The sequence below is a fragment of the Schistocerca cancellata genome, chromosome 8, assembly GCF_023864275.1.
Source record: "Schistocerca cancellata isolate TAMUIC-IGC-003103 chromosome 8, iqSchCanc2.1, whole genome shotgun sequence".
Taxonomy (NCBI): domain Eukaryota; kingdom Metazoa; phylum Arthropoda; class Insecta; order Orthoptera; family Acrididae; genus Schistocerca; species Schistocerca cancellata.
Genome location: NC_064633.1, coordinates 416,314,969 through 416,342,064, shown reverse-complemented (window position 1 = coordinate 416,342,064; position 27,096 = coordinate 416,314,969). Strand labels below are relative to the sequence as shown.

The 27,096-nt window shown below is 40.5% G+C and overlaps 1 protein-coding gene across 1 annotated transcript in view; it reads left to right on the top strand.

Annotated features, from left to right (window-relative positions):
• The window catches only part of LOC126095603 (uncharacterized), a 167,277-nt gene that overhangs the window by 131,740 nt on the left and 8,441 nt on the right, over positions 1-27,096 (top strand). The window lies entirely within an intron of this gene.

The window sequence follows — 27,096 nt, the reverse complement described above, 5'->3', positions numbered from 1 at the left end:
ATGTAAGTCTCTGTTCCCTTCATGGATTTCACCTCAGATGTATCGGTTGTTGTCAGAATTGGCTCCTTTGAAAGATCCTGCGTCTTTGTCCTTTGCTGAAATATGCTCACTTCTGTCCGTCTATTTTCAAAAGCAAACGCATGTGGTAGCTTCTCGTGTTGCCTTTTATCATTGTCAAAAACAACCAAATCAATCCTATCGTGCTTGGGCTGCTGAACTTCATGGCCTCAGTAGAAAGTGTCAGTTTGTTACTGAAGTTCACAAGGAGTCCTACGCCGATTCCATGGTACAGGATGCTATTATCTGATCGGCGCCCGACAAAGAAGTTAGGCAACTTGCCCTTCAATTAGCAAATCTGACTCTAGATGAAGTCCTATCCATCACTCAGTCTTTTGAAATTTCTCGCGCCACTGGAGCGCAAATAAAGGCATGGGGCAACGTCAGGGAAATACAACCTCTGTGCGATGTTGACGAAGTGTCTGGCATGTCCCCGCCGGCCGACGTGGCTGCAGTACGCTCCCAAGCGCAGCCTCGGCCTAACCGTAAACAAACCTCTAAGAAACTGCAGCAAAACCCACGGCAACTTCCTTCATGTCAGCAGTGTTTTACAAAACATTCACGAGAAGATTGTCCACAATGTTGGGCCGCGTGTCTCAAATGCAAAAAAAGGGCCATCTGTCATCCGTTTGCAAATCCGACCGCATACATGATGTTCATGAACATGACGCTGATTCTGATTCTGTGTTGTCTGTCAATTGTACTTCTTCCCTTTCAGGGAAGTTATTCCTCACTGTCCAAATACTTGGTCGAGATGTTTGCATGCAAGTGGATACTGGTTCTGCTGCCACTATCATCAATTCTCAGACGTATCTTCAGTTGGGTTCTCCAATCCTGTCACCTGTCGTTAGGCAATTACGGACTTACAATAAACAGAAGATTTCTCTCTTGGGACAATTTGATGCTGAGATATTTTAAAAATCTGTCATTTGCACTGTTCCCATATTTGTGGTCCACCATAATAACGTGGAGAATCCTTTTGGTTTCAATGCCTTTCGCGTTTTTGGGTTCTCCATAGATGACTATGTCAACATTGTCTCTGATGCTATCCCTTATGCTCAATTGGATTTCTTTTCGATGACTTTTTCATCCCTTTTTTCTCCTGGGTTAGGCCGTGCAAAAGAGTTTTAAGCTCATATCACACTCAAACCCACTGGTCGGCCTAAGTTTTTTCAGGCTTGGCCCATTCCTGTGGCCCTTTGTGATCAGGTCAAATGGGAGCTGGATTGTCTCACTGCTTCAGGGGTCTTGTTTCCTGTCACTTCCAGTGAGTGGTCCTCTCCTGTCATTGTTGTTGTTAAGCCAAATGGTGATATTCGTCTCTGTGGCGATTTCAAAGCCACTGTAAATGCTCAGTGCCTTATTGACACTTACCCTATGCCTCCACCTGAAGAATTGTTCACTAAACTTGCTGGAGGCCAGTATTTTTCTAAATGTGACCTGTCAGAAGCTTATTATCAACTTCCTCTCGACACTGCTTCCCCGCAGTTTATGGTCCTTAACACACCTTTCGGCCTCTATCAATACCAACGATTGCCATTCGGGGTTGCCAGTGCCCCTGCTCTCTTTCAACGATTCTTGGAACAATTATTGCTCACTGTCCCTGGGTGTATAAATTACCAGGACGACATTGTTGTCACTGGCTCCACCACTGACGAACATCTTCAAAATCTCCGCACACTTTTTCATGTCTTACAGACTGCTGGTCCTAAGTGTAATCTTCAGAAATCAAAATTTTTTCAGGCATCTATCACGTACTTGGGGTTTCAACTCTCTCGGGATGGTATTCGTCTGCTTCAGCAAACTGTCACTGCGATTGATGCCCTTCCTTGCCCTACATCTGTTAAGGAACTACAGGCCTTCTTGGGGAAAACAGCATACTATCACAAGTTTTTACCGTCTGCTGCTTCGGTGGCTCAGCCATTGCATCGCCTGTTGCATAAAAACATGCCTTTTCACTGGTCCGCATCATGTGTTGCGGCTTTCCAGAAATTGAAGACTATGCTGAAACAGACCCCGTGCCTGGCTACTTATCAACTTGGCCAACATCTTGTTCTTGCCACGGACGCCTCTCAATACGGGGTTGGTGCAGTCCTTGCGCACCATTTTTCTGACAGTTCTGAACAACCCATTGCTTATGCCTCGAAAATGCTCACGGATGCCCAACAAAAGTATTCTCAAATTGAAAAAGAAGCTTTGGCCATTATTTATGCTCTTGATAAGTTTGGTGTTTTTCTCTATGGATCCAAATTTCATCTTGTTACGGATCATAAACCACTTGTTTCCTTGTTTCATCCATCACCGTCACTTCCCGACAAGGCTGCACACTGCCTCCAGTGTTGGGTTCTTTACTTGGCTCGTTTCAATTATGAGATTCATTTCCGGCCGACAGCTCAACATGCAAATGCTGATGCACTGTCTCGCCTTCCCATGGGTCCTGATCTGGCATTCGATAGAGACGAACTTTTGTGTTTCCACCTGGATGTTGCCGGGCAGTGTGCTCCCTGCCGCCGTTGGATAAGCAGCTGCAGCAGCAAGTCGTATACTCCTAGCTCACTCATTTGTTACATAGTTTAATTCTTAATTACTTTGCGTGTTTTTGGTACTTGCATTGTTTAATTCATAAATTTTGGTCGTATTATAGTATTTGAGAGTTGTAGTATCGCGTTTTAGTACCTGAATAGTGTAAAATCGCGTAGTCTCCTTCCGCTGCCGAGCAGTGCGTCAGCAGTGCACAAGTGGCAGCATTACTGCATTTACTAGGCAATCTCGTATTTTAATAACCGTTTAAATTTTGTGTCGATTTGTTTGCGCTCTCTGTAGATTAGTTCAGACGTTCATTGCACAACAGTTTTTAGCATGGATAGGGACTACAACTGCTGTGTTCGGATGCAGGCTGAGTTGGCATCCCTTTGCTCCCAGCTTCAGGCAGTGTTGGCTTCGGTCACACAGCTTGAGGCTGTTGCCAATGGGCATCACTGTGAGGGTCCGGATGGGGGTTTGTCGGGGACGGCCAGCTCGTCCCATGCATTCCCCGATCGGGCTACAATTGTGGTTGCCCGGGATACTGCCCGCATTGAGGCTGATCCCTCACCTGTGGTAGAGTGGGAGGTCGTCTCAAGGTGTGGCAGGGGGCGAAAGACATTCCGGAGGGCTGAACGGAAGGCCTCTCCAGTTTGTCTGACGAACCGGTTTCAGGCTCTGTCTCAGGCTGATACTGATCTTCGGCCTGACATGGCTGCTTGTCCTGTTCCAGAGGTTGCCCCTCAGTCTGCAAGATCCGGGCGGTCGCAGAGGGTGGGCTTACTGGTAGTTGGGAGCTCCAACGTCAGGCGCGTAATGGGGCCCCTTAGGGATATGGCAGCAAGGGAGGGGAAGATGACCAAAGTGCACTCCGTGTGCATACCGGGGGGAGTCATTCCAGATGTGGAAAGGGTCCTTCCGGATGCCATGAAGGGTACAGGGTGCACCCATCTGCAGGTGGTAGCTCATGTCGGCACCAATGATATGTGTCGCTATGGATCGGAGGAAATCCTCTCTGGCTTCCGGGGGCTATCTGATTTGGTGAAGACTGCCAGTCTCGCTAGCGGGATGAAAGCAGAGCTCACCATCTGCAGCATCGTCGACAGGACTGACTGCGGACCTTTGGTACAGAGCCGAGTGGAGGGTCTGAATCAGAGGCTGAGGAGGTTCTGCGACCGTGTGGGCTGCAGATTTCTCGACTTGTGCCATAGGGTGGTGGGGTTTCGGGTTCCGCTGGATAGGTCAGGAGTCCATTACACGCAACAAGCAGCTACACGGGTAGTAGAGGTTGTGTGGTGTGGGCTGGGCGGTTTTTTAGGTTAGATGGCCTCGGGCAAGTACAGAAAGGGCAACAGCCTCAACGGGTGCGGGGCAAAGTCAGAACATGCGGGGACCAAGCAGCAATCGGTATTGTAATTGTAAACTGTCGAAGCTGCGTTGGTAAAGTACCAGAACTTCAAACGCTGATAGAAAGCACTGAAGCTGAAATCGTTATAGGTACAGAAAGCTGGCTGAAGCCAGAGATAAATTCTGCCAAAATTTTTACAAAGGTACAGACGGTGTTTAGAAAGGATAGATTGCATGCAACTGGTGGTGGAGTGTTCGTCGCTGTTAGTAGTAGTTTATCCTGTAGTGAAGTAGAAGTGGATAGTTCCTGTGAATTATTATGGGTGGAGGTTACACTCAACAACCGAGCTAGGTTAATAATTGGCTCCTTTTACCGACCCCCCGACTCAGCAGCATTAGTGGCAGAACAACTGAGAGAAAATTTGGAATACATTTCACATAAATTTTCTCAGCATGTTATAGTATTAGGTGGAGATTTCAATTTACCAGATATAGACTGGGACACTCAGATGTTTAGGACGGGTGGTAGGGACAGAGCATCAAGTGACATTATACTGAGTGCACTATCCGAAAATTACCTCGAGCAAATAAACAGAGAACTGACTCGTGGAGATAACATCTTGGACCTACTGGTAACAAACAGACCCGAACTTTTCGACTCTGTAAGTGCAGAACAGGGAATCACTGATCATAAGGCCGTTGCAGCATCCCTGAATATGGAAGTTAATAGGAATATAAAAAAAGGGCGGAAGGTTTATCTGTTTAGCAAGAGTGATAGAAGGCAGATTTCAGACTACCTAACAGATCAAAATGAAAATTTCTGTTCTGACACTGACAATGTTGAATGTTTATGGAAAAAGTTCAAGGCAATCGTAAAATGCGTTTTAGACAGGTACGTGCCGAGTAAAACTGTGAGGGACGGGAAAAACCCACCGTGGTACAACAACAAAGTTAGGAAACTACTGCGAAAGCAAAGAGAGCTTCACTGCAAGTTTAAACGCAGCCAAAACCTCTCAGACAAACAAAAGCTAAACGATGTCAAAGTTAGCTTAAGGAGGGCTATGCGTGAAGCGTTCAGTGAATTCGAAAGTAAAATTCTATGTACCGACTTGACAGAAAATCCTAGGAAGTTCTGGTCTTACGTTAAATCAGTAAGTGGCTCGAAACAGCATATCCAGACACTCCGGGATGATGATGGCATTGAAACAGAGGATGACAAGCGTAAAGCTGAAATATTAAACACCTTTTTCCAAAGCTGTTTCACAGAGGAAGACCGCACTGCAGTTCCTTCTCTAAATCCTCGCACAAACGAAAAAATGGCTGACATCGAAATAAGTGTCCAAGGAATAGAAAAGCAACTGGAATCACTCAACAGAGGAAAGTCCACTGGACCTGATGGGATACCAATTCGATTCTACACAGAGTACGCGAAAGAACTTGCCCCCCTTCTAACAGCCGTGTACCGCAAGTCTCTAGAGGAACGGAAGGTTCCAAATGATTGGAAAAGAGTACAGGTAGTCCCAGTCTTCAAGAAGGGTCGTCGAGCAGATGCGCAAAACTATAGACCTATATCTCTGACGTCGATCTGTTGTAGAATTTTAGAACATGTCTTTTGCTCGAATATCATGTCGTTTTTGGAAACTCAGAATCTACTATGTAGGAATCAACATGGATTCCGGAAACAGCGATCGTGTGAGACCCAACTCGCTTTATTTGTTCATGAGACCCAGAAAATATTAGATACAGGTTCCCAGGTAGATGCTATTTTTATTGACTTCTGGAAGGCGTTCGATACAGTTCCGCACTGTCGCCTGATAAACAAAGTAAGAGCCTACGGAATATCAGACCAGCTGTGTGGCTGGATTGAAGAGTTTTTAGCAAACAGAACACAGCATGTTATTATCAATGGAGAGACATCTACAGACGTTAAAGTAACCTCTGGTGTGCCACAGGGGAGTGTTATGGGACTATTGCTTTTCACAATATATATAAATGACCTAGTAGATAGTGTCGGAAGCTCCATGCGGCTTTTCGCGGATGATGCTGTAGTATACAGAGAAGTTGCAGCATTAGAAAATTGTAGCGAAATGCAGGAAGATCTGCAGCGGATAGGCACTTGGTGCAGGGAGTGGCAACTGACCCTTAACATAGACAAATGTAATGTATTGTGAATACATAGAAAGAAGGATCCTTTATTGTATGATTATATGATAGCGGAACAAACACTGGTAGCAGTTACTTCTGTAAAATATCTGGGAGTATGCGTGCGGAACGATTTGAAGTGGAATGATCATATAAAATTAATTGTTGGTAAGGCGGGTACCAGGTTGAGATTCATTGGGAGAGTCCTTAGAAAATGTAGTCCATCAACAAAGGAGGTGGCTTACAAAACACTCGTTCGACCTATACTTGAGTATTGCTCATCAGTGTGGGATCCGTACCAGATCGGGTTGACGGAGGAGATAGAGAAGATTCAAAGAAGAGCGGTGCATTTCATCACAGAATTATTTGGTAACCGTGATAGCGTTACGGAGATGTTTAACAAAGTCAAGTGGCAGACTCTGCAAGAGAGGCGCTCTGCATCGCGGTGTAGCTTGCTCGCCAGGTTTCGAGAGGGTGCGTTTCTGGATGAGGTATCGAATATATTGCTTCCCCCTACTTATATCTCCCGAGGAGATCACGAATGTAAAATTAGAGAGATTAGAGCGTGCACAGAGGCCTTCAGACAGTCGTTCTTCCCGCGAACCATACGCGACTGGAACAGGAAAGGGAGGTAATGACAGTGGCACATAAAGTGCCCTCCGCCACACACCGTTGGGTGGCTTGCGGAGTATAAATGTAGATGTAGATGTAGCAGCAGGTTGTGGACGGGTTCCCCATCACTAGGGACCGGCTGGCAGCTGCTATGGGTTCTGACCCTAACCTCTCCCAGGCTTTACACTGTATTCAGAAGGGTTGGCCAGATTGTCCGTCCGCTAAGACTTCTGATCCGTTGCGGAACTAGTACACTTTGCTTTACCGCCTGACGGCTAGGGATGGTATTATCCTCCTTTCCACTGCGTGTTGTGGTACCTGCATCTTTGCATGCTTCGGTCTTGCGCCTCCTTCACCAAGGGCACTGGGGTGTCTCTTGCACAAAATCTCTGGTGCGCCATCGTGTGTACTGGCCCGGCTTCGACTCTGAAATCGCACACATCGTCGCTGCCTGCGGCCCTTGTGCATCACAGGCCGCTGCCCCGAAGTCATCTTTGTCACCATGGCCTTCGTCTGAGAAGCCCTGGGAGCGTATTCATGCTGACTTTGTGGGACCTTTTTTAGGTACTTATTGGCGTCTCGTTATTGATGCCTACTCTAACTTTCCTTTCATTCTCTATTGCATGTCGCCTACCACCGCGGCAACTACCATTGCTCTAGCTCGCATTTTCTCTTTGGAATGCCTTCCCTCTACTCTTGTTAATGATAATGATCCGCAATTTGCCTCTTCTGATTTTGCAGATTTTTGTGCCCATCATGTCACTGCCCCTCCGTTCCATCCACAGTCAAACGATGAGGCTGAACGACTGGTCTGTACATTTAAGGCTCAGATGAAGAAACTCCTGACTTCTTCTGCTGCTGATGATGCGCTTCTCCATTTTCTGGCTTCTTACCGTTTCACCCCCATGGGCGACCACAGCCCAGCTGAGCTCTTACATGGCCGACAGCCCCGCACGCTACTTCATCTTCTGTGGCCTTCCACCTCACGGCCGCGGGTGCCTTCGCTTGGCCAGTTCACCGCCGACGACCTTGTATGGTTACGGGGATATGGCAGGCGGCCAAAATGGAGTCCTGGCCACATCTTACGACACCGTGGCCAACGCCTGTATGAAATTCAGACGGACCAGCTTCGACCTTATGTGCCGGCAGCGCCTGTTCTGGTTGCCGCTACCCCAGCTTTGGCTCTACCTGATGCTTGGGATACTGGAATCTCTCATTACTCACAATGCCGTCCTCTCACCATCATATCGGTGCCAGCACAACAACTGACGCCACCAGGAGACGTGCCCATGCAGGAATTAGATGACCATCATCTGTCGGAGCAACTCTACTCGCCTCCTTCTTCTACAGATGCGGACACATTCCCCATGTCTCCTGTTATAACAACCGGACTTACTGCAATGGGCAGATTGGTGCACAGGGCCCCAGCAGATTCGACCCCCACGTCTCCTGTCATCTCGACCCGTTATCATCGGGGACACTTCCATCCATACGGGAAGCCTCCTCCTCGAGACTTTACGGCCAGTCAAACAACACATATGGACATTAGCAATCTACAGGCCACCTCCATCAAGACCTGTGCAAAAACTTCAAAGGGGGGGAAAGTGTTGTGGCTTGCCGATCTTTCAAAGTGCTGCCGCGCAGTTATGCATGTCCTCTACATGCAGCACTGTCTGCCAGTCATGCAGCAGCAGCGCCAACTAAGCGGCCAGCCAGCCAGCGGCCACTAGACTCAGACTCAGTTATGATTTGACTGTTAACGTGTACACACGTCTTACTCTGTTTACTTGATCTGTGACTTTCATGTATTGCATCTTCCTTGAAATATATTTGTTCAATTTGAAGTTATAACAGTTAGTTCATTTCCTATTTGTCTTGCAGGGATGTACTCATACCTTCATAACAGAAACATCTTAACTTATGCAGGGTATCGCAGGAGTGAAACCAACATCACAATGGAAAAACATTTTTATTTATTTATTTGCTTAGAATCCTTCTATCTCATCATTATAAAAATGATATAGGATTTGTCATACATTGCCTTACATAGAAAATAGGACATGAAAAGATTTACAATTATATGTCCATACGTAAAATATTATTACATATAACATGAATCCATATGCGTAACAACATTAATAATATGCTAAATTAGAATAATAGTTGAATACTATTTAGTTTTCAATGAGCAATTTGGGTAATTACGATAACTTGTGTGGTTCCACAAGGATTTGTACAGCGCTCACTCTTGTTCTTAATATGCGTAATTGATATTACTGTTACTTTATAGAGCTGTTCAGAAACTGTTACATTTGCTGATGAAATAAGTATACTGTTCAAGGCTGCAAATGCAACTTTATCTCAGATGATATGGATCATGGTTTATGGATAACAGTCTAAATCCTAATTTCACAAAGACTCATACTTGTATTTCATTCCAGACAAGCAATATTGACCTGTTAGTACCAGAAGTAGATGTTAATGGTCTTTCACTAAATGAAACAACCTGCGTAAAATACCTTGGAATTCAGTTGGGATGACAAGTTAAAGCAGAGTTAATACTTAGATAAACTAATGAAGAAGCTCTATTCAGGATATGTTATTGTGTTGACCTAAACCCAAAAGTGTTGATTTAATTTGCGTATCTTCACTCCTCATTGTCTCATGGAGTATCTGCTGGGGCAGTATGCTTAAAGTAAATACAGTATGTATGCAGCAGAAACGAGCAGTAGAATGATCAGCAGAAGCAAGCATAAAGTAAATACAATATGTACTTAGAAGAAGCAAACATGTGATAACCAGCCGTCTGTCAGAAGCCTTTTTAAGGATGCTGGAATTCTTATACTTACGTCCCATTATGTTCACTCATTTTGTTATTGACAGTAATAATCAGTTCCAGCTGAATTGCGATTTGGAACATCATAAAACAGAACATTATAAGTTATTTTAATGCAGACTTTGCCTCCCTGCCTAGGGTTCAGAGTGGAGTTGTGTACTCTGGTTCAAAAAGCTCCCATCTAATATAAAGCAAGTAATAAATTGGGAATCCAACCAGATCAAAAGAAAATATTTCATTGGCACTCTTTCTACACATTTCTGAATGTCTAGCTTTAAAGATTGATAGGTTGTATTAAGTAATGCGTGGCAAGTAGCAGTGCTAATTGTTAAGTAGATGACAAGTAGTAATGCACTGTAAATAGATGTATTTAACTATTTGCTTAAAATTTATGAATGTAATCAAGTAAATATTAAGCTTTTAGGAGGAGATAAACAGCTTCTGTTTATTGTAATGAAGAAGGCCTCATCTTTTCCAAAGTAATAAAATAAAAAAAGTAGTATCCTATGACTATAATATCATTGAGTCACTGTTGGAATAAGTCAGCTTGTACAAATAGCTGCTGTAACACTTTGTAGGGATATGAAATGGAGTGATCACATAGGTTCAGTTGTGGGTAAAGCATGTGGTAGACTTTGGTTTATTGGTGAATACTGGGGAAGTGCAATCAGTCTATAAAAGAGATTTTGTACAAATCACTTGTGTGACCCACCTAGAATATTGCTGAAGTGTGTGGGACCCATATTGGATAGGACTAAGAGGAGATTTGAACATATAGAGAGAAGGGCAGCATGATTGGTCACAGGTCCATTTAATCCATGGAAGAGTATCACAGAGATACTGAAGGAACTGAAATGGCAGATGCATGAAGTTAGATGTAAACTACGCTGAGGAAGTCTATTAACAAAGTTTCAAAAACTGGCTTTAAATGATTTCTCTAGGGATATACTACTACCCCTACGTATCACTCACACGGGGAGCATGAGGATAAGATTAGAATAATTACTGTATGCACAGAGACACTCAAACAATCATTCTTCCAACACTCTACAAGTGAATGGAACAGGAAGAAACCCTAACAACTGGTACAATGGGATGTACCCTCTCCCATGCACCTCACAGTCATTTGCAGAGTGTAGATGTTGATCTAACAGCTTTCCTTCTAATTTACTTATTAAATTTTCATGTATGCTTATTGAACACCACGAAAATTGTGTAAATTATGTCAATGAAATATCTGTCATGCCATCACATGGTAAAAGAGACTTACCGTGTGACAACATGATACATATTTTGTAACATTTTCATGATGTTCAGTATGCATGTAACTAGAGATTGTGCATCATGATGGAACTTTTTGTTGATTTTTACCACATTTGAAGATGGAAATAATGTGCTGAAACCAGTAATTTGAATGTTTGCTGTAATTAGGTGATGCTGACATAAGAATTATATGAACATTGACACAGTCATATCATTCCATTTGACAATGTCAATTCTTAAAAATCCAGTAAATTGCTGATACTACAAAAGTAATGATTTTCTGTGTTTGTACTTACATAGGGTGTAGAGGCTTCCGAAAGTATGCTATTTTAAAATATCTGTGACTTTTGTAATAGGTTATTAGAACAATGTTGTTAGGATATTGACATCTTTGATACTAGAGATGTATAGTTAACAGATGCTGTGTGGGTTGGCAAATTTTCATTACCATTGAATGACATGTAAATGCTTAATGTTAGTAATAAAGTAAACCACATTATAAGAATGAAGAAGTTCCATGGAGACTGCTGGAAACTTCCAAATTGCCAGATGAGTCAGTTCGATCCAGTTTGATTAAGGAATTTGAAGAACTAGATCTATAGAAAGCATCACATACTGCGGGAATTTTTGAAAAGGCTGGTATTCAGTCAAAATTGCTAACTGTGTGTGACACTGTGAGTATGTATCTACATAATTTGATTCTACATTGCTCTTAGCAGCTAGGTTTAACAGTGGCCACACAACAGCTTATTCTGATGAAAAACCTGCATTCAAGCATGTGCAAACTACGGTTAACACAAGAGCTGTCAGTGACTATTATAAACTGGAGCAGATTGCTGAAAGGCTTAGGATGAGGTTTAGGTGATAAATTATTTTAAGTTGTCAGACACACTTCCTTCCAATTTGGTGTGCTGTTCCAGAAAGTGAGATAACTGCTGTATTTAAGGATTGCCATACAGAGGCTTTGACAACAAAATACAAACTGCTGATCCAGCCACTAGGCCTGGTATTTATTTTCCATAGCCATTCCCATGTAACACATTTGCTGTGACTCTGCTACACATATGATTCTGCTACCACTCTCTGAATCTGTTCCCATACCAGTGAAGTGCCAGGATCCATCCCTCCTTGAACTGGCCCTTAGAGCAGCAAGTCCGGGAGTGAAAGCTGAACAGATGAATACCTTGCTGACAATTGTGAACAGGGCCTCAGAGACTTGTTCATGTAGTGGAAAGCAGTTTGACCTTCATAGTACCTATAGTCTGTTGTCCACGGTAGTCTTGCAATGATGGCCCTTCACTAAGGTCAGTGGTCGTACTCATGTCACACAGGGAGTGAAGGTGAGAATTTTTGGTGGGTAGTGTGTGAGTCTGGAAGGCAGCAATATAGATTTGGACCAGCTGGGAGGCATAGCCAGCAATGGTGGCTGCCTCATGTGGCTAAGTGGGCCTTATGAATTCATGTCAGGAGCATAACATTTTTTTTGTGTCCAGAGCTGATTGCAGTTTTCCATGACATGGTCTTACCATGAGGTACTTCAAGAAGTTGACATCCTCTGTAAGCAGTGATGACCCCTTGAGTCGGCTCTGCTTTATGGCCATATGTACAGCCCAGTTTAATGAGTTCATACAATAGTATGAACATGGCGGAGAACTGTGCTCAGTGGGTTTGGTGCAGAAGGTAGAAAAGCGTATGGTGCCTGCGTCCATGCAGCAGTCTGCACTATTGGGTGGTCGGATGTATTATGCTTTTTTTTTCTTTTTTTTGGAAAAAAGGAGTGGAATTTAGCTGATGTGAACTGTTTGTCATCATTGGGTGGGTAAGACTGGCTAAGTTTCACGGAAGCTCGAAATTTAGTGCGGATGTCAATGTGAGATGCTTTTAATAGTTTCTACAATGAAACATTATCTCAAAAATGGTAGAAAACCCAAAGAGATTCTGGTCATATGTAAATTATACCAGTGGCAAAAAACAGTCAATACCATCACTGCGCGGCAGCAATGTAAATGTTACCGATGATGGTGTCACTAAAGTGGAGTTACTAAATACAGTTTTCCGTAATTCCTTCAGGAAAGAAGACAAAGTAAATATTCCAGAATTCGAAACCAGAGCAGCTGTTAACATGAGTGACATAAAAGTAGATATCTTAGGTGTTGTGAAACAATGCAAATCACTTAAGAAAGGCAAGTCTTCCAGTCCAGATGGTATACCAAGCAGGTTCCTTTCAGAGTATGCAGACACAATAGCACCTTTCTTAGCAATCATATACAACTGCTCACTTGACAAAAGGTCTGTTCCTAAAGAATGGAAAGTAGCACAGGTCACACCAATATTCAAGAAGGAAATAGGGGTAATCCAGTGAATTACAGACTCATATCACTGACCTCAATTTGCAGTAGGATTATGGAGCATATACTGTACTCGAACATTATGAATCCCCTTGAAGAAAATGACTTATTGATACATAACCAACACAGATTCAGAAGATATCATTCCTGTGCAACACAGCTAGCTCTTTATTCCCATGAAGTAATGAGTGCTGTCGACAAGGGATCTCAGATCGATTCCATATTCCTAGATTCCCAGAAGGCTTTTGATACCGTTCCTCACAAGTGACTATTAATCAAATTGCATGCATATGGAGTATCATCTCAGTTGTGTGACTGGATTTGTGATTTACTCTCAGAGAGGTCACAGTTCGTAGTGGTAGACGGTAAATCATTGCATAGAACATAAGTGATATTTGGCATTCCACAAGGCAGTGTCACAGGCCCTTTGCTGTTCCTGATTTTCATAAATGATCTAGGTGATAATCTGAGCAGCCCCCTTAGATTGTTTGCAGGTGACACTGTAATTTACCATCTTGTAAAATCATCAGACGATCAATTCCAATAACAAAATGATGTAGAGAGAATTTCTGTATGGTGTGAAAACTGGCAATTGGCACTAAACAAAGAAAAGTGCAAGGTCATCCACATGGGTACTAAAAGAAATCCGGTAAATTTTGGGTAATGATAAATCGCACAAATCTAAGGGCTGTCAATTTGACTAAATACCTAAGAATTACAATCACGAGCAACTTAATTTTATAAGACCACATAGATAATATTGTGGGGAAGGCGAAACAAAAACTGCGCTTTGTTGGAAGAACACTTAGAACACAAGACAAACCCACTAAAGGGACAGCCTACATTACACTTGTCCATCCTCTGCTGGAATATTGCTGCACTGTATGGGATCCTTACCAAGTAGGATTGACGGAGGACATCGAAAAAGTGCAAACAAGGGCAGCTCATTTCATGTTGTCACACAATAGGGTCAAGAGTGTCACTTATATGATATGCGAGTTGGGGTGGCAGTCACTGAAACAAAGTTAGTTTTCTTTGCGGCGAGATCTATTTACGAAATTTCAACCACCAACTTTCTCTTCTGAATGTGAAAATATTTTGTTGACACCCATCTACTTAGGGAGAAATGATCATCATAATAAAGTAAGAGAACTCAGAGCACAAATGGAAAGATTTAGGTGTTCCTTTTTCCCACGCACCATTCGAGAGTGGAATGGTAGAGAAGTACTATGAAAATGGTTTGATGAAACCTCTGCCACGCACTTAAGTGTGAATTGCAGAGTAACCGTGTAAATGTAGATGTAGATTGGGTGTAGTGGTTTGTGGCGCTCGCACTATAGCAAAGATTGTTGCCAGTGCCAGATTGTAGCTGCTGATGTTTTTGAGGACACTCAATCTACGTAGTAGAAGCTAGACAGAACACTTGCCACAAGCAAACACCTACCGTATTTACTCGAATCTAAGCCGCACTTTTTTTCCGGTTTTTGTAATCCAAAAAACCGCCTGCGGCTTAGAATTGAGTGCAAAGCAAGCGGAAGTTCTGAAAAACGTTGATAGGTGCCGCCACAACTAACTTCTGCCGTCGAATATATGTAGCGCTACACAGGCATCCTTTGTAGGCACAAAGATAAATACTGGTGCCAAAACCTCTGCGTCAGTAAATAAAATTAAAAAAAGAAATTGGAAGACGAGCATTTTTCTTCGCCCAAGTTTCGACCACAGCATTTTCATACATTATCCAACGTAGTAAATACAAATTCCGTATTGTTCATCTTCGAATTTCAATGTACTACGAAAATCCGACTGGTAATACTGGGATTTTTGTCAATATGGCCAACTCTACGTTCTGAATTTTTTCCTACCTGTGAGAAGAGATGGTTGCTAACAGGAACCTGATGAAATGTGAATCACATGCAGTATTCTCTTCACCACAAGAATAATACGAATATAAACATTTTGCCATGTATTCTTTCGTGTTTGCTTCTATCTCATTTAAATCCTGTCTGCCAAATAAACTACGAAACTAGAGTGAGACAACAGCAAACGCGGAAGAATATACGTATCGTGTCATGTTTATATTCGTATTACTCTTATGCGTAATAGTGATACAGTCCGAAATGAAGCACGGCAACTGACTAGATTTTTAAATCTAAGATGACTAATTTCTGTGCGGAATTTGATGTACTAAAGAAGCGGCCGCAAAGATTTTCAAATGGAGAAAAATTTTCGCCAAACTTTCGTTCAGAACATGTTATATCACACGCAGTCTATTATTTGGTTCTTGTTGATCATTATCAAAGAAAGCAGCAGTGTAAGTAACAACAAATAGCAGTCTCTTGCCATTGTTTCGCTAATGTGACGATTCCTCTCTTTTTTTAATTGTAGGCGGCGGTAGCGCGCACAAAAGCAAGCCATGCCGCGAGCAGCGACAGGCCGTAAACACGCATTATCAGAATGCGACAAACAATGCATGACACAATATAGTAATACATTTTCAGCTTAGAGTGACTGACGTTAACGCCTATAACATTGAAAACGGCACTTATCAGATCAAAGCAAAATAAGCAATCGATTCAAACCAGACGAAGCACGTGAAAAAGGAAGGGTATCCGTATAAATACGGACGGAGCGCCTGATGCATAGCAATGGCTACCTGGTAAAGCTTAACTGCTAAGCTTTCGACTCGAACCAAACTACTGTAGCTGTATCGTCATTCATTCGACCTAAATTGTGTCTCATATTACAATAGACCAACTTTGTTTCGATTTGGAGGTGCGGCCTAAAACTTTTCTCTCCCCTTGAATTTCGAGTCTCAAATTTCAGGTGCGGCTTAGATTTGGGAATTTTTTTTCCCTTATTTCGAGTCTCATATTTCAGGTGCGGCTTAGATTCGAGTGCGGCTTAGATTCGAGTAAATACGGTAGACCCTTAGAACAGGCCTATAAAGTTGATATGCTTGTGGTCCCATGGATGATTAGGAGTCACATGTTTGACAGGTCTGGACAAAACATTCAGTGTCAGCAGCAGTGCCTAGTCAATACCTTGCCAATACAATCCTTGATGTCTCTCAATGTGCCTCATGTAGTAGCTCAAGGACATGAGGCTGGAGTGCAAGATCACTTCCTGGCACTTGGACTCTTCTGTAGCTAGGGAAAGTACCACCTGTCCGACATTATGTTATGGCACATGAAAAAATGGAGAATTTGTCCATCATGTTTTCAATATTTTCATCAAGCTGGAAATTTATTTTATTTATTACAGAATTAAAAACTTGCTACCTGATGTTTTAAAACATGTAATATATCTTACAGTTTTAATTTCTTGTCTTTTTTGTAGTTTTTTTTTCTTTTTTTGTTTTTACCTGCACCATTTGACAAAGACTAATACTTTTTTAAAATAACAATAATTTAATGTTGAAATATAAATAAAAGATTGTAGGATGAGGAGAGATTTCTAAGTGCCATCACCAGTTGTGACTGGCGCTGAATATCTCAGAATGGTTTCTTCGAGGTGTTGCCCACCAGTCACAACAAAAAAGTTTAGTTAGTGGTAGGGAAGTGGTATTACTAATCCTATACATTAGCATTAGATGCTCATCCATGTACAACATTAGGCACTTTCTTGGCGAGATTTCCAGCACCTTAAACATGTTTACTGTAACATCTCATCTCCCTCCTCCTCCTCCTCCTCCTCCTGTTCCTCTTCAGTGCCACTATTTTTGCTGTCACTGTGGATGTCACTGTCCACCCTCTCCAAGCTGTTATTATGTTGCATATAGGCGTGTCTGTTATGTCGCATCCACAGGTGCTCTTTATGTGTTGTTTTTGAAATACTGTTTTGTCATTGCATTTGGTTGTGCCCATTATCCGTCATGTCTTATCGCTGTGTATATATGTGTGTCTGTTTCTGTGTGGTCTAAGTGTAGTATATGTCTATTGTTCACATATTGCCCACAGAAGAAGAAAGTGTGTTCTGAGGAACCTTCTTCCCGCATGTGCTTATAGGTGTCTGTCTCCGACTCATGAGGTTTAAGTGCATGAGATAAGATCCATGTCCAGTTAAGAAAAATACCATACTGTGGCTAGGATTGATATGCTTCGTTCTTGGCCGCTTCCTTATGTCAGGGAGGAAGTTGTGCAGTCTGTGTCCCTTATCGCTTACACATCCTACTCACGTTGCCATGTATCCAAATGCCAGCTTTTAAGGAGGCAAAGATTTCTGCCCTTCAGGCTGAATTAGAACACACAAAATTTGAACTAGATAGTAGGCTCAAGGGGAAGAAAGATCATGGGAACTGGTTAAATGTGACAAGCAATAGAAAAAAGGGGAACAGTTCTTCAACTTTCTCATCTACATTTGAGCTTACAGTAGCAAATAAATATGACTTTCTACCTGAAGTGGAGGGAAGAACCTCATCCAGCTATAGGTCACAGTAGGGTACAGCAGTCTTCTAGAAAGCACTAAGTGTAGGTTGTTACCAAAAGAAAGTAGTAGGAAAGGAGTCTTTCTGCTAGATGGTAGTCATGGGAGGAGCACACAGGACAAATTAGGTTGGTTGGTTGATTTGGGGGTAGGGGACCAAAGAGCAAGTTCATCAGTCCCATTGGATTAGGAATGGATGGGGGAAGGAAATCGGCTGTGCCCTTTCAAAGAAATCATCCTGGCATTCACTTGAAGTGATTTAGGGAAGTCACAGAAAACCTAAATCAGGATGGCCAGATGCGGATTTGAACCATCATCCTCCCAAATACGAGTCCTGTGTGCTAATTACTGTGCCACCTTGCTCAGTAACAAATTGGGAAGAGGGTACCAGGTTAAAAGTACTGTGAAGCCAAGTGCTAGCCTTAGTTTATTAAAATGTTAAAGGATTGTGTAATAAGGTAGAGGAGCTTCTTGTCTGTTTGGAAAATTTAGAGAGTTCTGAAAAGGTAGACATTTTGTAACTGTCTGTACATATGGCTTAAACAAAGCAATATCAAAGACAACAAGCACAACTGCAAACACTTGTACACAAATAGATCATATATTCACAAATATATGTGATTTTCAGTACAAAAGTGAAGTTATAGAAACAGCCCTGCTTGCATTAAATATATACTTAAATTATTCCACCAGAAAATAAAGAGTACCAAAAAAATGGGAAAGTAGAGACCTAAATGAACAAAATGCAACAGCCCTTAGGTTTAAACTTAGGAAAGAAGGATGGGAAATGTTGGAAAAAGATTTCACACTGGATCAGAAAGTAACATACTTCATAAATGTCTTTTCTTATTACCTTCAAATAACTTGCCCAATACAAAGACCAGTAGCAAAGTCACCAACAAAAATAAAAACTGGATAACAAAAGGAATTTTGGTCTCTAGAGACAAAAAAGAAATGTTGCACAGGATGTATAGAAACAGCAATGATGAAAAATTTTTAATGTATTACAGAAAATACAAAAAAATATGTGCCAGTGAAATGCATACAGCCAAACAACAAGAAGCAAAAACCTACTTAAGTAATGCTGACAATAAAAGCAAAGCTTCCTGGTCTATTATAAATGCAAATCGTATTCCATCAAACCCATAGGAACACAGCAAAATACAGTTTATGATAAGCAAAATGATGATAAAATAGCAGAATAACACTGTCAGTCTCTTCAGTGACCATTTTACCACAGTATGCCAAAAACTAAGAGAAAAGACAAACTATAGAAACAATAGCACATGGAATATGTATATTCAAAAAACTATGGCTCTATTTCCAGTGACACAAGAAGAAACACTGCAGATAATAAAAAGTCTAAAACAGCCAAAATCATGTGGAATTGATGGAATATCATCCATAGAAATTAAATATTGTATGCAGGAACTCAAAACACCACTTACATAACTGATCAACAAGTCTTTCATGGAAGGAATTTCTCCAAACTGTTCGAAGACAGCTTTGATAAAACTAATACATAGAAAGGGAAATGAATACCAACCAGAAAATTATAAACCCATAGCTCTTTTACCAGTCATATCAAAAATATTTGAACGAGCCTATGCTCAGAGGTACATTGCATTTCTAATGAAATTTGGTGTAATCAGTAAAAACCAATTTGCCTTCCAGTTATAGTTCTAATTAAGAATGTCATAACCAACTTAGAGAGTAGTAATAAGTGTGTAAGGGTATTTATGGATTTAACAAAAGCTTTTGACTATGTAGACCATAAAACATTAGCAGAAATATTAGGGGCATATGGGAATCTGGGATAAGAGGGACAGCAGGAGACTGGATCCTGTCATTCCTAGAAAACAGGAACCAATACACAGAAATTACAAAAATGACAGGAGAGAAAATAATATCTGAAGCAAGAATTCTACACTTCCCTGTTCCACAAGGATCTATAGTTGGCCCATTGCCCTTCATTTTATATAAAATCACATCCCAAATACTGTAAATCATGGACATACAATACTTATGCAGATGATACAACTCTGCTAATCAAGGAAAATAACACAGAAAATCTGGAAATAAAAGCCAACTTGGAAATAAGTTATGTTATCCAAAGCTCTGCTGAAATAAATCTCAATAACAACATTGCTAAAACACTTTGTTGCATTTCAGACTAAAATACCAATACATTGAAGATATCAACATTTGTATAGATGGTTGCCTAGAAGGAAATTCCAAATATGCAAAATTTCTTGAGATAATAATCAATGAAAATTTAAACTGGGACAAGCACATAGAATACATAAGTGGAAAGCTCAGCTCAGACCTCTATGTTCTCCACAAACTCAGCTTCCTAAAAGACATAAATATTATGAAAATTACACAGATACTGACAGGTTTCAGATAGATTATATAATGGCAAGACAGAGATTTAGGAACCAGGTTTTAAATTGTAAGACATTTCCAGGGGCAGATGTGGACTCTGACCACAATCTATTGGTTATGAACTGTAGATTAACACTGAATAAACTGCAAAAAGGTGGGAAATTAAGGAGATGGGACCTGGATAAACTGACTAAACCATAGGTTGTACAGAGTTTCAGGGAGAGCATAAGGGAACAATTGACAGGAATGGGGGAAATAAATACAGTAGAAGAAGAATGGGTAGCTTTGAGAGATGAAGAAGTCAAGGCAGCAGAGGATCAAGTAGGTAAAAAGACGAGGGCTAGTCGAAATCCTTGGATGGAGAAAATATAAAAATGCAGTAAATGAAGCAGGCGAAAAGGAATACAAACGTCTCAAAAATGAGATCGACAGGAAGTGCAAAATGGCTAAGCAGGGATGGCTAGAGGACAAATGTAAGGATGTACAGGCTTATCTCGCTAGGGGTAAGACAGATACTGCCTACAGGAAAATTAAAGAGACCTTTGGAGAAAGGAGAGCCACTTGTATGAATATCAAGAGCTCAGATGGAAACCCAGTTCTAAGCAAAGAAGGGAAAGCAGGAAGGTGGAAGGAGTATATAGAGGATTTATACAAGGGCAATGTTCTTGAGGACAATATCATGGAAATGGAAGAGGATGTAGATGAAGATGAAATGGGAGATACGATACTGCGTGAAGAGTTTGACAGAGCACTGAAAGACCTGAGTCAAAACAAGACCCCTGGAGTAGACAACATTCCATTAGAACTACTAATGGCCCTGGGAGAGCCAGTCCTGACAGAACTCTACCATCTGGTGAGCAAGATGTATGAGACAGGCGAAATACCCTCAGACTTCAAGAAGAATGTAATACTTCCAATCCCAAAGAAAGCAGGTGTTGACAGATGTGAAAATTACTAAACAATCAGTTTAATAAGTCACGGATGCAAAATACTAACGCAAATTCTTTACGGACGAATGGAAAATCTGGTAGAAGCCGACTTCGGGGAAGATCAGTTTGGATTCCGTAGAAATATTCGAACATGTGAGGCAATACTGACTCTACGACTTATCTTAGAAGCTACATTAAGGAAAGGCAAACCTATGTTTCTAGCATTTGTAGATTTAGAGAAAGCTTTTGACAATGTTGACTGGAATACTCTCTTTCAAATTCTGAAGGTGGCAAGGGTAAAATACAGGGAGCAAAAGGCTATTTACAATTTGTACAGAAACCAGATGGCAGTTTAAGAGTTGAGGGGCATGAAAGGGAAGCAGTGGTTGGGAAGGGAGTGAGACAGGGTTGTAGCCTCTCACCGATGTTATTCAATCTGTATATTGAGCAAGCACTGAAGGAAACAAACTAAAAATTCGGAGTAGGTATTAAAATCCATGGAGAAGAAATAAAAACTTTGAGGTTCGCCGATGACATTGTAATTCTGTCAGACACAGCAAAGGACTTAGAAGAGCAGTTGAACGGAATGGACAGTGTCTTGAAAGGAGGATATAAGATGAACATCAACAAAAGCAAAACGAGGATAATGGCATGTAGTCGAATTAAGTTGGGTGATGCTGAGGGAATTAGATTAGGAAATGAGACACTTAAAGTAGTAAAGGAGTTTTGCTATTTGGGGAGCAAAATAACTGATGATGGTTGAAGTAGAGAGGATATAAAATGTAGACTGGCAATGGCAACGAAAGTGTTTCTGAAGAAGAGAAATTTGTTAACATCGAGTGTATGGAAGTGAAACATGGACGATAACCAGTTTGCACAGGAATAGAATAGAAGCTTTCGAAATGTGGTGCTACGGAAGAATGCTGAAGATTAGATGGGTAGATCATATAACTAATGAGGAGGTATTGAATAGGATTGGGGAGAAGAGAAGTTTGTGGCACAACTTGACGAGAAGAAGGGATTGGTTGGTAGGACATGTTCTGAGGCATGAAGGGATCACCAATTTAGTATTGGAGGGAAGCGTGGAGGGTAAAAATCGTAGAGGGAGACCAAGAGATGAATACACTAAACAGATTCAGATGATGTAGGTTGCAATAGGTACTGGGAGATGAAGAAACTTGCACAGGATAGGGTAGCATGGAGAGCTGCATCAAACCAGTCTCAGGACTGAAGACCACAACAACAACAACATACTACTCACTAATTCATTCCACATTAAGGTATGGCATAATTTTGTGGGGAGGCACCTCCAAAACAAACCCTAATAGAATATTCAAATTGCAGAAAAGAACAATAAGAATAATCGCCTTCCTTCAGTAGAGAGAATCATGTCGGTCAGCATTCAAACACTCAAAATACTAACACTGTCAAGCATTTACCTACATGAACTCTTGTGCTGAACAAAATTCAAATATGTATCTGTTACTCAAGGTACCATACCCCAGCACAGCCATGACACTAGGAAGCAGAACTTCTTCCATGAACCCAGACATAACACCATGAATTTTAAAACAAAGCCATCCTACGCAGGCCCAAAAGCCCTTGAAAACCTTCCTTCATACTTGAGGGAGATAAACAACAAAAATATTTTCAAAAAGTCTCTCAAAACATTTTTGATAGAAAACTGTTACTATACTGTAAATGATTTCATGTGCATAGCAGAATAATGCAAAATATCCATCATAATAGTATGCACAAAAGTAGAAGTAGATGAGTTTGAGATGCAAGATGCATACTAAAGTAAGATGAATTGCAATGTAATAGTTTGTACTAAATACAATGTGTCTTACAAAACCACAAAATACGTAGAAAAACTCTCTAATTACGTAGAAATATGTATGTATACATACATAGATGATGTAAGCAAACTGTAATTAAAATGTATGATATGGTACTAGAATATTGATGTATACAGTAATAATCTGCTAAATGCTAGTTATTAAGCATATTCTACCACTTTAATACTTGTGATACAAATTTGGCTTGATCCTACAATGTATGTTGTCTACAGATCCAATGAAAAAAATAAATCTGAGCACCAGGGTTAGATAAATTACATGTAATGTAATAGATTACACTCCAGCAGCTTCCTTACGTAGAACTAATACTGGTAAAAGAGTTGTTCCATATATTAAGACAGAACACAAGTTCAGAAACATTAAGAGTAACAGATTTTGTAGTGATCAGCACATAGAGCGTGCTTTCGAATTGATACTGAAATTTAGTTCATTTTAAGTTATAACTGTTTGTAGATTCCCAGTAGGAAATTTTTAACTGGTTATGAGGAATCTGGATCCCTTACTATGCTATCTGTCAGAAACCAGATAGCAGTTAATATCCTGTGGTGAGTGTTGATTTTCTAAGGGATTCTGAAAGGAAAAATGATCTGGAAACTTTATTTGGATCATATGATTTTATCTCATTACTTAACTTTCCAGCATAGGTAGATAAAATCAGCAGGACCCTAATTGATATTGTTTTCTTTGCTCAAAGCAAGGAAATAACTGTTTAACAGTAACAAACACTCTCACTGATCATGATACACTGTTATTTAGGATATGGTAAATAACAGAGCCTTACAGGATGGATACTCCTCAGTGGAAATCGGTTCGAATAATTAATGACTCAATGGCAAATGCTTTTAAGAATATTTTGCAAGCGATGTCCTGGGATGAAATTTATGAACCATTGCTAACATAAAATTTAATCTACTCCATGATAAATTCTTATCGTTATTTGAAAATAGTTTTCCACAAAAGCTAATCAGAAAGGACATAAACAGCCATGTTAAAAACCTTGGACCACTAGAGGGATTAAAATACCTTGTGGAAGGAAAAGGGAAATGTATCTGTTGGCAGAACAAGCAGGGATCCTGCAGTAGTTGCACACTACAAAAACTACTCAAAATTGCCAATAAAAGGTACTGAAAATCAAGGAACATGCACATTATGTCAGAAATCCGTAACTCTGACCAGTAATTCTCAAAAGGCTAAATGAAATGTTGTGGAATGAGAGACAGGACAACCAGCCACAGAACAGGAGAACTTCACTATTGAAATGAATGTAAGGGCTATAAGTGATGAGTAACGGGTAGCAAATATATTTAATAATCATTTCTTAAATATGGTAGAAAGCAAAGGAACAAACAGTTCAAGAGCAAAATCACAGCAGTATGTTGAAAATATAACTTTCATAAAATTCAGTCATATGAATGTATCACCAACTTCTCCTTCTGAAATTAAGAAAATTATACATTCTCTCAAAAATGAAAGCTAATCTGGTGTTTCCAATAGAGTACTAAAAATTTGTTCCCATGTAATAAGCCCAGTCTTATCTGAAATATGTAATTCATCACTAACTCAAGGCATTTTTCCAGAGAGACTGAAATATGCCAATGTCAGACTCCCCCATAAGAAAGCTGATAGGAAATATGTCAATAACTACTAACATGTTTCAAGTGCTGATATAATTTTCCAAAATTTTTGAGAAGATGTATTCTAGAGGAGTATCTCACAATATCTTCAGCATTTCACAGTTTGTATCTTGGAAGAGTTGTTCTACTATCAATGCCATTTACACGTTCACTCACAAAATTTTACAAGTGTTAAGTAATGATATAGCACCAGATGACATTTTCTGCGACCTATTCAAGGCATTTGACTGTGTGACTCACAATATCCCCCTACATAAATTGAAGTTTTATGGGATTGATGGTATAGCCAACTACCAGTTCACATCATATGGATTCTTTACTACCCCTGCCCTTACACTAGCTAATAGCATATCATCTTAAACAGTCTAGTTGAGGACTGCTCCTCCAACACAACTTCAGCCTCATAATTCTGTATACTTGGCTGAACTTTCAGTGGTTGTCTTCCTGCTGCAAGGTTCCCATTTCCACTGCTGTTTTCTTGTCCTTCCATCCTCTTCTGTCACTCTTTGGTTTATTCCTCTACTATTTTCATTTCTACAGGTGACCACATACAGAACCCTTGTGTAACCCATTCATGAAAACTGATCAAGTGTTTGGGATCTCTACCAGCATGGGTTAAAGGAAGACTCTGAAACAATTAAGAGGTTTGCTGTCAGATTTGTTACCAGTAGATTCGACCAACACACAAGTATTACTGAAATGCTTCATGAACTCAAAGGTAGAAGACATTTTTTTCCTAAAACAGTATTGAGAAACTTAAGTGAACAGATGTTTGTGACAGACTGCAGAACTATCCTACAGCCATAAACATACATCTTGCATAAGGTCCGCGAAGACATGATAAGAGAAATCAGGGCTCATACTGAAACATATAGACAATCATTTTTCCCTTTATCCATTTGCAAGTGGAACAGGAAAGAGAATATCTAGCAGTCGTACAAGGTATCCTGCGTCATGCATGGTAGGGCAGCTTGTGGAGTTTGCTTGTAAATGTTGATTTATGCTCAAACATTTATGATATTATGGTTAACAGTACCCAGTATTTTCGCAGAGCTGTAGTTGTCAAATGCTGCAACTTGTGCAAGCATAGTCATAAATAAGAGTGCGGAATCAACATTAATTTGATAGGACTTTGAACAGTAAGTCATTAATTTCTAATAAATTGAGCAAATTAATGCTTCTTGTTACTTTGTTTGTTTTTATTGTAGTGTTGTATGATTTTACATAGATGATGAGTAATTCTGTTTTCTTATGCATTTTAAAAATAATTTGTATTTTACAACAATTTCATGAGAACAGAATATGACCCTAAAACTGAACTGGTATTTTAGCAGTTGTATATTAACACAGCTACTGCTTGAGGATTGCACAGTTGTGAAAATAACTTTAATATGTAATTAATTTTCATAACAGACCAGATGGAAGTTGTTAGCATTTGTAAGTAGGTTTTTAGGGGATAATTGATATCTATCATAATGAGTCCTTCAATACAGGTTTTTGAGCACTTCTGTGATGCTACCTCGTGGGTCGAACAAATCTGTGACAGTTTATGCTGTCCTATTTTAAATACACAGTTAACCATATTTGATATGTGTACTACATTCTATAACAGTGTTGTAGGATGGGTCTAAAAGTGTTCTGTAAACAATCTCCATTTTAGAGAGATTATGTTGTTGTGGTCTTCAGTCCTGAGACTGGTTTGATGCAGCTCTCCATGCTACTCTATTCTGTGCAAGCTTCTTCATCTCCCAGTACCTACTGTAGCCTACATCCTTCTGAATCTGTTTAGTGTATTCATCTCTTGGTCTCCCTCTACGATTTTTACCCTCCACGCTGCCCTCCAATACTAAATTGGTGATCCCTCGATATCTCAGAACATGTCCTACCAACCGCTCCCTTCTTCTAGTCAAGTTGTGCCACAAGCTCCTCTTCTCCCCAATTCTATTCCATACCTTCTCATTAGTTATATGATTTACCCATCTAATCTTCAGCATTCTTCTGTAGCACCACATTTCGAAAGCTTCTATTCTCTTCTTGTCTAAACTATTTATTGTCCACGTTTCACTTCCATATGTGGCTACACTCCATACAAATACTTTCAGAAACGACTTCCTGACACTTAAATCTACACTCAATGTTAACAAATTTCTCTTCTTCAGAAACGCTTTCCTTGCCATTGCCAGTCTACATTTTATATCCTCTCTACTTCGACCATCGTCAGTTATTTTGCTCCCCAAATAGCAAAACTCCTTTACTACTTTAACTGTTTCATTTCCTAATCTAATTTCCTCAGCATCACCCAACTTAATTCGACTACATTCCATTATCCTTGCTTTGCTTTTGTCGATGTTCATCTTATACCCTCCTTTCAAAACACTGTCCATTCCGTTCAACTGCTCTTCCAAGTCCTTTGCTGTCTCTGACAGAATTACAATGTCATCGGTGAACCTCAAAGTTTTTGTTTCTTCTCCATGGATTTTAATACCTACTCCAAACTTTTCTTTTGTTTCCTTTATTGCTTGCTCAATATACAGATTGAATAACATCGGGGAGAGGCTACAACCCTGTCTCACTCCCTTCCCAACCACTGCTTCCCTTTCATACCCCTCGACTCTTATAACTGCCATCTGGTTTCTGTACAAATTGTAAATAGCCTTTCGCTCCCTGTATTTTACCCCTGCCACCTTCAGAATTTGAAAGAAAGTATTCCAATCAACATTGTCAAAAGCTTTCTCGGAG